This window comes from Vombatus ursinus, unplaced genomic scaffold (genome assembly GCF_900497805.2).
Source record: "Vombatus ursinus unplaced genomic scaffold, bare-nosed wombat genome assembly UNPS02014786.1, whole genome shotgun sequence".
Lineage (NCBI taxonomy): Eukaryota > Metazoa > Chordata > Mammalia > Diprotodontia > Vombatidae > Vombatus > Vombatus ursinus.
In genome coordinates this window covers 2,879,062-2,892,694 of record NW_020954564.1, presented here as the reverse complement: position 1 = coordinate 2,892,694, position 13,633 = coordinate 2,879,062, and the positions used below count along the sequence as shown (strand labels likewise).

Sequence of the window (13,633 nt, the reverse complement as noted above, 5' to 3'; positions counted from 1 at the left end):
AGAGAGAGAGAGAGAGAGAGAGAGAGAGAGAGAGAGAGAGAGAGAGATGCTGTGTATAGTAGCTTACTTTGTACCATGGCTGGAAAAAGTTATTTTTACTAGACAATTAACAACTACTATTACTATTACTACTACTACTACTACTACTACTACTACTACTACTACTACTGCTACTACTACTACTACTACTACTACTACTGCTACTACTACTACTACTACTACTACTACTGCTGCTGCTGCTGCTGCTCCTATTACTACTACTTCCTCTTCTCTACCTCCTCATCACCAGGACACATCAGTCCTCTGCTACATCCAGAACTGACCAGGTCTAGATACAAAACAGTAAGTCAGAAAACACAAAGAGTACATTTGTAAAACAAAAAAGATCTGGCTATCTTAGGAATAGGACATTTGACCTTTGTAAAGTATGATTCTGGTCCATATATAAACATACTTTGACTTGACTGTGACTGATTGGGGTAACTCTTCCTACATAGCACCCCTTCATCATAAGCTAAGTTACTCCTATCCTCAAGATGCCTATGTCATTGTGCAGAGCTTTTCTGCTCTAACTGTACTGTTAATCATTTTGTGTCTCCTGGAAAACTTCTGCAGAAATTTAGCAGATATGGTAAATACTGAGAGAGATCTTCTCATAAACATCTGCTTTTCCAAATAGCGTATAAGTATTAGACCTTGAATGCAAAAACTTCCCATTGAACGTGGCAGTGTAAACAGCACAGCAGGAGGAAAAGCAGTACTCACAAAATTCTGATCAGAATGATTCAGTTTCACATTTTCTATTTGGTACTTATTAATACCAAAGATCCGACCACTGTGCAGTTGCGGCATTTGGGGAATTAGCACACTTGGGAGAGGAGCTGAAGTGGTTAGGATCATACTTGGTGCAGGAACTTGCCATAAAACATAGAATTATTCAAGAAATTGTGAAGAAGTAAACCATACTCCCCAGTCCAGTTGTTTCCAGTGAGGTAGCAGCCTAGTTTTACCCTGGTCAGGGGTTTCAAAAGGTGTACATTCCCAGGTTGCATATGATATTTGTTAAGGTCCAAGCAACAGGAACCCTGAAGCAGGGAATGCTGAGCAAGACAGCATGAAGCAAACGAACTCCCAATGCGTATGTCAGCCATATACCGAGACTGTTCATTACCTACGTATTTGGATTAAATCACCATGAGCAACTCCAACATCTATTTTTGCTCTGAAAATCAACACTGGTGGGGTGGGGAGGCAATGGTGGAACCTGCCATTCTGGCCCCAGTGAAGCACCCCAGAAAGGCCCAACACTTAGCTGGTTCCCAGGAGCCTGACCTCAACTTTTCCCTCCATTCCTTCCTAATCTAAATCTATAGATCTATGACCCAAAGGACCACCTATTCTGTGAAGCGTTTCTTGCCCAAAATGATTTTCTTTTCTTTTTTTCAAAGTGATTTTCTATTGCATTTATTTTAAGCTCTAATTTGCCACATAGATGCTGTTAAACATCATTGGTTATCCTTTTACATTTGTCTCGTCTCCTTGAGTCTTTGAGTCCCAGTACTGATATTTATATTTTTCTGTATTCCTCACATGACAAATACATTCCTTTTTATAAAACAGGTGCTCAGTAAACAGTTTTTCAAGGCCACTTTAATGGAGAAATTTGTTTATACTGCCCACCACTACAGTACAGACTGCATTTAGGCTGAAGTTATGGGTTCACAGCATCAAGAATGTTAAAACTTAAAGTAAGTACTTTAGAGATTATCAAAACAGAAGCCTTTTATGATACAAATAAGTAAACCAAGGCCTAGAGGGGAGAAGTGGCTTATCCAAAGTCACCTAGATAGTAAATAGCAAATCACAGATTTAAACCCAGGTGTAGAAACACAGTGAATTGTAAAGAACTTGAGCTGGAAGGGACCTTGAAGTCCATCTATTCTGGTCTTCTCAGAAGAAAAAAACACGATCCAGAGGAGTTAAATGGCTTGCCCATTGTCATATAGGTACTAAGCATCGTAGGTAGGATTTGAACCCAGGTCTTCTAATTCTAGAATCAATATTCTTCTTAATACATATAATATATATTACATATCAATATGTATATATAATGTATATGTATATTATATATATGTATATATATACACATTATACACACATATACACGCACACTGCCTCCCATTGTGGTTTAATGACAAGGGGAAAAAAGTATTGGATATCATTTTTAAATCCAATCTGCCACTTAAATTTTTGTGAGCTTAGGCAAGTCACTTTCCCTGTCTAGGTCTCATTTTCTATAAAAATAAGAGGATTAAACTATATGGTATATGCTTTTCAAACTTTACATCAAACATTCTTTCTACCGCTGCAACCAAAGTCTCATTTGGATCATTCCCAACTCTCTGGCCTTCTCCTCCAAACCAGCTTTCTACTCTGGATAAACTTTCACCCTGGGGATTATTCTTCTAATTGTAACTGGCTCTTTCAGACCACTATTTTAGGAAAAGACCCTGCCATGCTTCCCTTCTGGCTATATCCTCCACACTAGTTGCTTTATCTCTACATGGGTGCATCCTACACCCCTTTCTTTCTCCTATTCCCTCTCTCCCTAAGTTCTGGACTCATGAAATGTGATTAAACTAACTCTACCTTTGTTCCTGGATATGTTGTGCCAATCTATTCCAGCAAAGCCCTAATCAGGAAGCTATCACTCCCCTTTGAGTATTTTTTGTCCCACAAAAATATAAGCTCTCTGAGGTCAGAGAGAATCTCTATTTTTTTTTTATATTTGTGCCCCTAGAGTTTAGCAGTCATTCCTTCCTTCATTTATTTATTCAATCACTCATTCATATCTACTAGTTATTCTCTAAGGTCCTCTCCAGCTCTGAAGTTTCATAAGCATAAAAACACTCCTGAATTTTCAGCTGTTGCTAAATTCCATTGACTTAAACACCATGAAGGACCTACTATGCGCAAGGCACCATGTTAAGTGTTGGGTTAAATGCTAACAGTGAGACAACAGATGTTTTAGAAAATATTTTTATAAAGCCTCTAGGAGCATACTGTCTTTAGACAGTCTGTGTATGTCTTTGCTCTCCAACAAGGGTGTCAATAAAGGAGAAGGCTGTCAAGCAAAACATTTTCAAAACTTCCAATAAGAGGATTATGGGATAGGAAGAGAGGAAGGAGTGACCCATTTTTGCAGTGTTGATGGTTGTCACTACTCCTTCAACTGGACTAAGATCATTCCCTTGACATTTTCTAAAAATTCAACTTTGCAGTTGCTTAATAATGAATAATCTATCAAATATCTTACTTTAATCAACTCCATAAGTTCAGGAAATGAGATTGATAGTCACACAGGGACCAGAAAATAAAGAACCTCCCATTAAAAAGAATGCTCTGAGACATTTCCATTCTTGTGCAAAAATTGATTTGGAAATATAACCTACGTGATTGTAATGAGTACTGTATTTTGGGGGCAGTTGGAGTGAGGAGATACAGAGTTTTCTTTCCAGATCCTATCCATCCTTCCAGTGCCCACTCACATTTGACTTCTTTCTAGAAGCCTACTTTCCCTATTAAAGTCCACACACTGATGTCTACCTTCTCTAAATTCACTCCAATAGTGTTTACAGTTTGAACTGCGTAAGTTAACACTTGTTTATACATGGTCTCATATTCTGCTATCATTTTTCTTGTAAGTAACTCCTGTGCCCCTGCAAAGATTCCAAGTTTTTCAAGTGACAAAACATCGTTTATATTTTTCTTCAGAGATCTCATTGCTGTTGTTATTCAGTTATTTCAGTCATGTATGACTCTTCGTAAACCCATTTAGGGTTTTATTGGCAAAGATACTGGAGTGATTTGACATTTTCTTCTGCAGTTCATTTTACAGAAAAGGAAACTGAGGCGAACAGTTGCGGTTTAAGTGATTTGCCCAGGGTCACACAGCTAGTAAGTGTCTGAGGCCAGATTTGAACTCAAATCTTCCTGACCTTAGGCCTGGTACTATATCCACTATACTACCCAGCTGTCTACCTTGTTGATATCTTCAGAGATCATAAGATCATAAAGTTAGAGCTCAAAGAGGTCTTAGAGGTCATCTAATGCAACATCTTCATTTCATAGATGGAAAAAATAACCTATGGCCCACAATAGATAAGTGATTTGGCCAAGGTTACACAGGTAGTAACTGGGAAAGTCAGGATTAGAACCCAGATCTTGTCACTCCAAATGCAACATTCTTCCATTGCATCACATTGATTCCTTATCATCTAGCAATATGATGCATCTGTGGCACGTAGCTGAAGAAAATGACCTTCCAGGATTCAAAGAGACCCATAATGGCTCTTTCCCCAAATAATATTGTGGGGTTAAGGGAAGGGAGGCTTCTAATATTCTCCTCTTAAATAAGTCATTCAGTTTTAGAAGTTGCTTGGATTTAAGAGTAAATGGGCAGTCACATCCATATTGCATGTTTTTTGCTTTCCTCTATCCCAGTTCTTGTACAAAGCCAAACAAAAGACAGAGCCTACTCAGATAAGGCCAATGACAGATTAACAGATTAGCAAGACTCTGCTTCCTCTCCTGGGACACAACAAACTATCGCTAAGGCCAATGGCAGGCCACGGCTTTCCATATATCATAAATGCCTACAGGTAAATGACTAGTATTGACAAACCAACTTTCCCCATAGAAACTTCACTTATTCAAAGGTAGTTCAATATCTCTCCTCATCATGACTTAGACAATGACCAAAGTTTTTTTTTAATGACATATACAATAAATTCTTATATTTTTCCCTCATGACAGTGTCAAAAATAGACCAGGAAATTCTTGGAGTACCAGACCTAACAAGTACCAATCTTCTGATAGATTCACATCATGAAGAGAATTGACACTCTCACATTTGCTTCATCTGTCTGATTGACTTACATTTATTGATTTTTATAGCAAATGTCATTTTCTTTCATTATTAAAATAAATTGTAATCAAGGATTTGAATTGAACCACAAAATGATAAAGTTGGAGGAGTTCATAAAGGTCACCTAGCCCTGTGCCACAATTTTATAAATATGGAAACTGAAAGCCAGAGTGGGAAGGAAAACTTGTTTGAATTCACACAGCTAGTAAGTGCCATAGCCAGGAGTAAAGCCTGGGTCTTCTAATTACAAATCCAAGTTTACCCCATGATATCTCCTTTATTGGCAACACAATGGGAAAAAAAGACTAATAATACCACTACCTTCCAAAAGGAGGCACTGGAAAAGCAGTGGAGATTCAAATCGAGAGATTTGAAGTTATGATAGAAACTGCCCCTTCCTTCTCTATCAGTCTATGGAGGAGCTAAGTAAAGGCCAAATCAACAACAAAACCAAACTCACACTAGGGATAGTCTCGGCCAGGGGTGGAGAACATGCAACCTTGAGGCCACGTGTGACCTTCTAGGTCCTCACGTGCATCCTTTTGACTGGGTGCAAGTTTTATTAAGGGGATTTATTCTGTGAAGTTTGGATTCAGTCAAAGGATCACACTTGAGGACCTAGAGGGCCACATATAGCCTCAAGGCTGCAGTTTCCCCACCCCTGATCTAGGCCAAACCTGGGAGTGACGAGGCAGCTGCAATGTTCAAATCATAAATCAAAAGTTTCCAGGGGAAACAAAAACAAAAAGCAAATGTTATATTATTGATAACACCAAAGACCTAGTGAAGGTATTCATTAGAGGCTTCTATTTTTTTAAACTTGTTTCTCATTATATTAAGACTAGAACCATAATTGAATAGAAAGGGAATTTGAATTTGTAATTTAATGGTAGTAATTAGTAATTTGATCAATCAACAATCAGCAAGCATTTTAAGAATTATTTTTTATTTCTTAAAATATTTCCTAATTACATGTAAAAGAGTTTAGCAATCTTCTTTTTTTAAATTTTGAGTTCCAAATTCTTTCCTTCCTTCCTGCTCCCCCCTTGAGAAGACAAGCAATTTGATTTCAATTATACATGTGAGGTCACACCAAGTATTTATTAAAGCCTGTACAATATGTCAGACACTATGGTAGGCATTGGCGATGAAAAGAAAAAAAAAGGAAACAATTCCTGTTTTCAAAGAGCTTACATTCCATTGACTGAGATAACACGCATACACATTAACATGTATATAGATATAGTGGGATAGAGAGAGAGAGAGAGAGGGAATTGTAGGAATTTAATGAATCATCCTGTGACTCAATTCTGGAGCTAGCTCAATTCCCTTTCTATTCAATTATAGGTCTAGTCCAATTTCTGTCTTGTGAGAAAACTTTATTCAATGATGGGAATTGTGAGAAAACTTTATTGCATTGCTTGAACCTAGGCCCAAGTGGCTGGGAAACCAGGCCATCTGCTTGTTGTTGTTGTTGTTTGTTATTGTTGTTGAGTCATTTCAGTCATGTCTGACTCTTCGTGACTCCATTTGGGGTTTTCTTGGTAAAGATACTAAAGTGGTATGCCATTTTCCTCTCTACCTCATTTACAGATGAGGAACTGAGGCAAACAGGGTTAAGTGACTTATTCAGGGTCACAGAGCTAGTAAGTATCTGAAACCAGGTTTGAACTCATGAAGATGGAACTCTTTTGATTCCAGGCCCAATGGTCTATCCACTGAGTTACCTAGCTTCCCTTCTACCTGCTCCTTAGATACTCTTAACTAAGGACCTAGATTATGCTGACCAGAAACCCAGTCAAATCAAAGACTGATACAAGAAGTTTTCTCACAGTTATACAACTCAAGCAACTCATATGTCTAATCTGAAAACTGGTCCCATACTGGTCAGTTACTGTTTCCTTTTTTGATTTTAAATTGAATTCAACACTTGGGGGGACACCTCTTTTTTTTGTTCAGGGAATTGTACTTGTTCACTCTTCCCCTCCCAGTTTGGAAAGCCCCTAATTTTTCTTCCTATTAGAAATCAGATTACCTAATCTTGTATACTGGTTTATATCCTGTTAATTGTTTTCTTTTAATGCATAAAAATCTGTCTCTCCCTGTATTCAGGGTCCAGTGCCAAACTGAAGAGTCCTCGTCCCAATTTGTTATGCAATTGGCATGCATTGCTTAATAAATCAACATGCTCAGAAGCTTGAGCCTTTGTTTTCTGTTATTTCCACACATATGTATATATAGAACCCATACAAAATAAATACAAGATGTGTGTCTATACACACTCACCCATACATACATGCATGTGTATATATATCCCACTTGAAGTAGGAAGACTTGAATGGACCATTACATGGTGCCCTGTGGACAACAGTCCACATATAATTATATATATGACCATGAGAACAAGAAATAGGGAATTGTTTTGAAGGTATAAGCATTTTCAAAGTATTTGTTAAATTGAACTGATGTGGTCAAAATAAGAAAAGAATTCTGAACAAGCCTTAGAAGTGATAGAACAAGGGCACTTCTCCAAGTGGAGAGGTCCACATAGGGTGTGGGAAACAACAAATGGCATGATTTAGTAGAAAGAACACTGGGCGTAAAGTATTCAGACCTAGATTTGAATCTCACCTCTGATGCTTACTACCAATGATCTTGAACATTATTTCCTTGTTCTGGACCTCAGTTTCCTCCTCTGAAAAGTTAGACTACTAGACTAGATGACATCTAAGGTCTTTACAATTCTGATATCCTAATGACCAGGATCCCTTCCAGTTCTAACATTCTGTGTCTGAAAGTCTCTGCTATCTCTAACATATAATGATCCTATGAATCTAGCAATTTCCCCACCCGCACCTCAAACTTGGCTAAAGGTATCTGTAACCTTTATGTTCTTTGACTAGTCAGTGGCCATTCCTGATCATATCCCATCTAATCCATCAATTCCTGGAATCAGACATAGACACTCTATAAGCAGGAAATAGACATCCTGACTTTCGGAATCATCATGACCCCAAAAATGACCAGGCACAGTCTCACTCTCCAGAGATGTCAAGATGACTGTATTATCCTCACTGGCATATTCTCTTCCCAGGTCATTTATTCTCTACTCAAGAGAGTGATCTCCCATAGCTAATTGGAAATGGACTGACGACTAGTACTTCTGCCAGACAGAAGCCTTCTTGCTTTTAACACAATTCTGGCAATCTTTAAGGTCTGAACAAGCCCACTGGGGAAACATGATGAATTTTTCACACCTGTTCCTCCAAAAGGGGAGGGGAGACATACTCTAGTCACACACAGTCAGAATTCCAATAACTCCTTTCCTTTTCAGAGGAAAGTTTCCAGTAATATGGGCCACAAAATGGATGGAAACTATATCCTCACTCTTTCCCCGCAACACTGGAGCAGATGGTTGAAGTCTGGCTGAGATTATGGCTGGTCACGTCAGAACCCCACATGGAAGCCCGTTTTGTAGCGTGGGTGACCAGTGGAAACAAGTAGGGGGCAGAATTGGCCCTATGGGGGTGGTAGAGGTTCCGGAGAACCATCTCAAGGCATTACACAACTCATCAGGAATGTAGCTTTTGTAAGCTTGTTCGAAAAAAACCTCACAGCTTACTTCACCAAACATTCCTTCAGGAAGAAATACAGAGTAATAAGTGTCCTGTGATCCATCCAAGAGAAAGGCCAAGGCAAGAGGCCAGCATGCTAGAAGTGTCATTTCCCAGCTGAGGTGTTCTAACAGCTCCTGAGTATAACACAACACCAGAAGAAAAACATCATTGCTGTTGCCCTGCTCAGGTAGGGGAGCAATGAAGGTACACTAGGCAAGTGTGACAAGAAGATTTTCATGTCTTAGCTCATTCCCGCAGTTTCACTTGGTAATATCATTAAATCTTTTCCGTGTGTCAATATTTCTTCTCCACTGCTAGACTTTCAGCTCCTGGCATGGGGCTGGGGCAGGGGGCAGGTGGGATGCTAGACATGTCAGGAAACCTGGAAGGTAAAACTGAGGTCTGCCACAAACTCAAACTCACTATGAGACCTTGGTCCAGTCATATCCCTTATCCAGTTCACTGTGTCATCCACTATAAAAATGGAATGAAACAAGATATCTTCTAAGGTTATAGCTTGCCATGCTTTATGTTCTCATTCCCTTTCTGATACATTCCATATTTCAAGTTCCCTTCTGTTTTTAACATTATATTTTATACTTTTATGTAACTTTTCTTTTATATTATTTATATGTTATAATGTTATGTTATACTTTTATAAGAAGCAGTGTGAATGGTGAATGGTCATGAACTTAAAGTCAAAAAGACCTGATTTTAAATACCTGGTATGATATTCAGTACATAGCGGGAGTTAGATAAATACCTGTAGACTGACAGAAGACCATGCAGCAAAAAGCTGTCTTAGTGTCCTTTTGAAACTGGAAAGAGTGGGCACTTCTCCAGGCTCTGAGCAAGAAGGAGGTAGAGGTATTTGAAAGATATACAAAGTCAAAATTGATATAAGCTTTCTGCTATCATAGCATAGGAACAGTACCTACTTTCGAATGTCCTATGGCTGTAACAAACTAGAGTTGATGACAGATCTCACATAAGATAACCTCAAAGTGATTATGTGGCCAATTTAAAATATTGATCCTGGGACGTAATAGATCTTATCTCCTCCTCCTTCCTCCTCCCCATAGATCATAAGCTCCTTGAGGTCAAGGATAGTGGTTCATTCTTTTTTTCCACTTTATTTTTCTCCTCAATAAAATGAAAGGGGTTGGATTAGATGGTCTCTAAGGTTGATTCCATCTCTATGATTTTGTTCCTCTATTAATATTTTGCTTTATGGCATATGGTACTACTTTTTTCCCAACGAAGTCCTTCATAAAAGTAATACGATCCCCATCTTACATATTAGAAAACTAAGGCTCAGAAAGTGAAAAGACTTGCCAATGGTCGGATGGTAAGCATCTGAGCTGATAGATAAATTGAAGTTTCTTGACCCCAAATCCCACACACTTTCCATTATACCACACTCTCTACTAAGAAGGGTTCATCTCTGCTCTCATCTGAAAACTAAACCCCCCCCCCAATATGGTTTCAAATCTCTAATGAATGTTCATGTTAAGACTGGAAAGAACAGAGGACCTGGGCAGCTGTGTTATTTACTACCTATGTGTCATTGGCCAAGTAATTTACTTCAATGAGCTTTATTGATTCCTCTTGTGATTTCTGGAAATACTTCCTTTCTCAAACATTTATAACAAGCAAGCAACAAGAATAAAAATTTAAGTAAAAATACTAGATACCATGACAGCATCTAACAACATGCACAGCATTCTACCCTAGTTGTTCCCTACCTCTCTGCTGACAAGAAGGAGGCATGTTTTATAACCGTTGTCCAAGACTATTTTTTTCCAGTTGTTTAGAGTTTGGTTTCCTTTTAATGATTTTTAACATGTTATCTCAGTAATTATGCATGTGTGTACGTGTGTTTGCATATGTATGTGCGTGCACTTTATGTGTGCACACATGTGCATGCACAGCTGTGTATGTATATGTGCACATGTGTGCGTGTGTGTATGTGTGTTCATTTGGTTCTGCTTATTTTACTCTGCATTAGTAGATGCTAATCTTCTCATGTTTCTCTGAATTCTTCATAGTCATCATTCCTTGCTGTAAACTGATTGTCCTTACTGTTAACTGATTGTTAACTTCGTAGACTATAGTTTGTTCAGCCATTTCTCAATGCATGGGTACCCACTTTGTTTCTAGTTCTTTGCTGCCATAAAAATGCAGCTATAAATATTTTTGGTATTCAAATATATCTTTGTCTTGGACCTTGGGCATATTAGGCAATGATTTAACTTTCTTGTGCATCACTTCTTTCTTCTGTAAAAAAAGGGGCTTCAACTTGATGACTTTACCCTCTATGATCATTGCATTCCCTTCTCCTATAGTAGAAGTTGTGCTTGGCTTTCAATATATAAGCCTCGAAGTATTTTCAAAGCAAATTCCTGAGTCTACTCCTATCCATGCATGTAAATATCCATTTTCATATTTCTTTAAAATCTATCCTGTTTGTGCTGAATCATCCATAAGAACTACAAAACATACCTCTTTCCTAACCAACCTCATTGCTGGGCTTCAATTGCCCAAAAGTGAAAGGCCATACCCACCATGTACAGGGGAACTATCAGTCTTTGGGACCTGTAGATCCTTTAAATGTAACCTGAGCCACCCCAGAGACTCTGACTAAGCTAAATCCCATCTGCTTGAGGTTTCTGTCATTCCCAAAAGGAGACAGAGCAGGATATGAGGAGAGGTGGAGGGGGTTTGCTCCAGAAATGTGGAAAGCACCACACACAACCACAGACCTGGATCTCTTTCTGTGCCATGACATCATCTCAGAGAACACCACCCAGAACCATCCAGTCTGCATTTGCACAGCTCTAGGAAAGGCAATGGGCAGGGCAAGTCAGGAACATGAACACTTCGTAAACTAAAAGGTGAAACAAGCCAGACACCTTTCCTAATAAAAGTGAGAGAAAAGAATTCAGAAAAAGAATAATATTCACACAGAATTCAGAAAAAGAATAATATACACACTCACTTCCTGTGAATCCCCTCTTCCACCTCCAGGCATCAATTAAAATAGAAACACCTTCATTTTACTTGGTTTTGTGGTTTCCGCAGACTTTTATGTTTGTCTGCTGAACGTAAGACTGGAGTCATTGAATAGAAATTTATTCTGTGCCTTTAGGTCTGGGGTCTCCATCAAACTCCAGTCATTGGTCCACAAGTAGTTGTTAAATACTTCCTAAGTGAGGCAGAGCATTGTAGAGGACACAGAACTGGGTCTGGAGTTAAAGAAACTGGGTTTGAACTCTTGACTGTTGCATACTGTCTCAAATCCCATGGGCAGGTCACTTTCTAGCTTTGGTCCTCAGTGTTATCATCTTTAAAACGAGCATGTCAGACCAGGTGACCTAAGGTCTCTCTTCCAAATCTAAGCCTTCTATCTAGCTCTCTATCTCTTGTCTCTGCCACTTGTTACACAGGTAGAACCATTTTACTATATATATGAAGAGCCATATGAGAGTCATAAGGACAATGTAAATAAGCTGATCAGAAAGCCCTTTGAAAATGCAACAGAACTCCTGATGTAGTAGATCAATTAACTCAACCCATTTACCCTGAGGCAAAGCAGGAATATGTAGCTAGACACCACAGAGCTGGATACAGGCTTAATGATGGAACGCATCCAGTCCAATGCCCTGTTGTCATAGATGATGAAAATGAAGCCCAAAGATAAAAATTGACTTGCTCAAGGTCACTGAACATTATGATGAAGTCTTAAATCTTGAGGAACAGATACTAACATTCATAAAATATGGCACACTGGAGAGCCCATAGAGGGTTCTGTGGGACTATTATTGTTATCATCATCATCATCATATCATTATCATATAATATAAATCTGTAAGGGACCTTCAATATCATCTAATTCAATGGCCAAGTGGAGAAAACTGGGTCATAGAGAAAAGAAGTGACTGAAAGCCATATAAATAATAATTAGTAATGGCAGAACTAGAATCCAGGTGCTCGTATCCTCTTTCCAATGTTATCAGTCTCTCTTCTTGTGTTGGTCTCACATGTATATGTAGCTTTATAATAAATCTTTGTGATGCCTTCTTTTAATATCAGTCATTTCTGGAAATATTCACCAACACCTTCTCCCAACTAAATTGAACCTTCCTTGTAACAAAGATTAACACTTAAGGAGAAACACCTGCTCTGACCAGGAATTTAACATTCTACCCTAGCTGCCCCCACCTCGCTACAAAGATGACAGAGGTATGTTTCATTATCTATCCATCATTACTGAATTCTCAATTACCCAGACTTCTGCTGCCATTTAGTGATCTCTTCATTTAGATTATTATTGCAGTTGTATACAATGTTCTTTTGGGTCGGTTTACTTCACTGTGTGAATCCATTCATGCAAACAGATTAGCACAGTGCCTGGTGCTTTAATTCCTTCAGATTTGTCCACATTTCCCTGATTTCTTCTATATTTTGCTTCTAAAAGGAAACTTTGGGTGAGATTCTCTTGGTGTCCAGGCTACAACCTGAATGTAAATGGGCCCCCTGAGGGAACTGCATCAATGCTTCCTAGTTACTAGGAAACCTTTTGGGAGTATTCTACTGTTATTTCTAGCCTGCCAGAATAAAGCACCCTTCTTCATTTGATTTTTTCCAAGGACAAAGTACCACAAGGTTCAGGATGCTCTCCTCAGCTTTCCTGCTCATCTCTGTTTTCATTTCTTTTTGAGGAAGGAACATCTGGCATAAGAGTATGCACAGAGGAAACATTGATTAATTGAATCCCAGGGAATGATGTAAGAGCTTCTCTCTGAGAGTATATAAGGTAGCTTCCAAAGAGGATCTGGCTCATGTTCTCAATTTGTTTCTCAATAAGTTTTAGTGATATCTTCTGGTTTTGTATCATAGTCATTTCTGGAAATGATCACCCCTCTCCACCCTGTCCTTGTTCCTTCTCAATTTGCTTTGCTGGTTTGTCATCCACAAGTCAGATCCCGTAACTGTGGGTATTCCTCAAGGGCCTATCCTGGGCCTTCTTTTTTCTATAGTCTCTCTCGATGATCACCTCCCATGTGTTTAATTGTCATCTCAATGCATA

General features: G+C 38.7%; 1 pseudogene; it reads right to left on the bottom strand.

Moving 5' to 3' along the window:
- Positions 1 to 295: 295 nt before the first annotated feature.
- Positions 296 to 8,478, bottom strand: LOC114046972 (annotated as a pseudogene).
- Between the last annotated feature and the right edge of the window lie 5,155 nt (positions 8,479 to 13,633).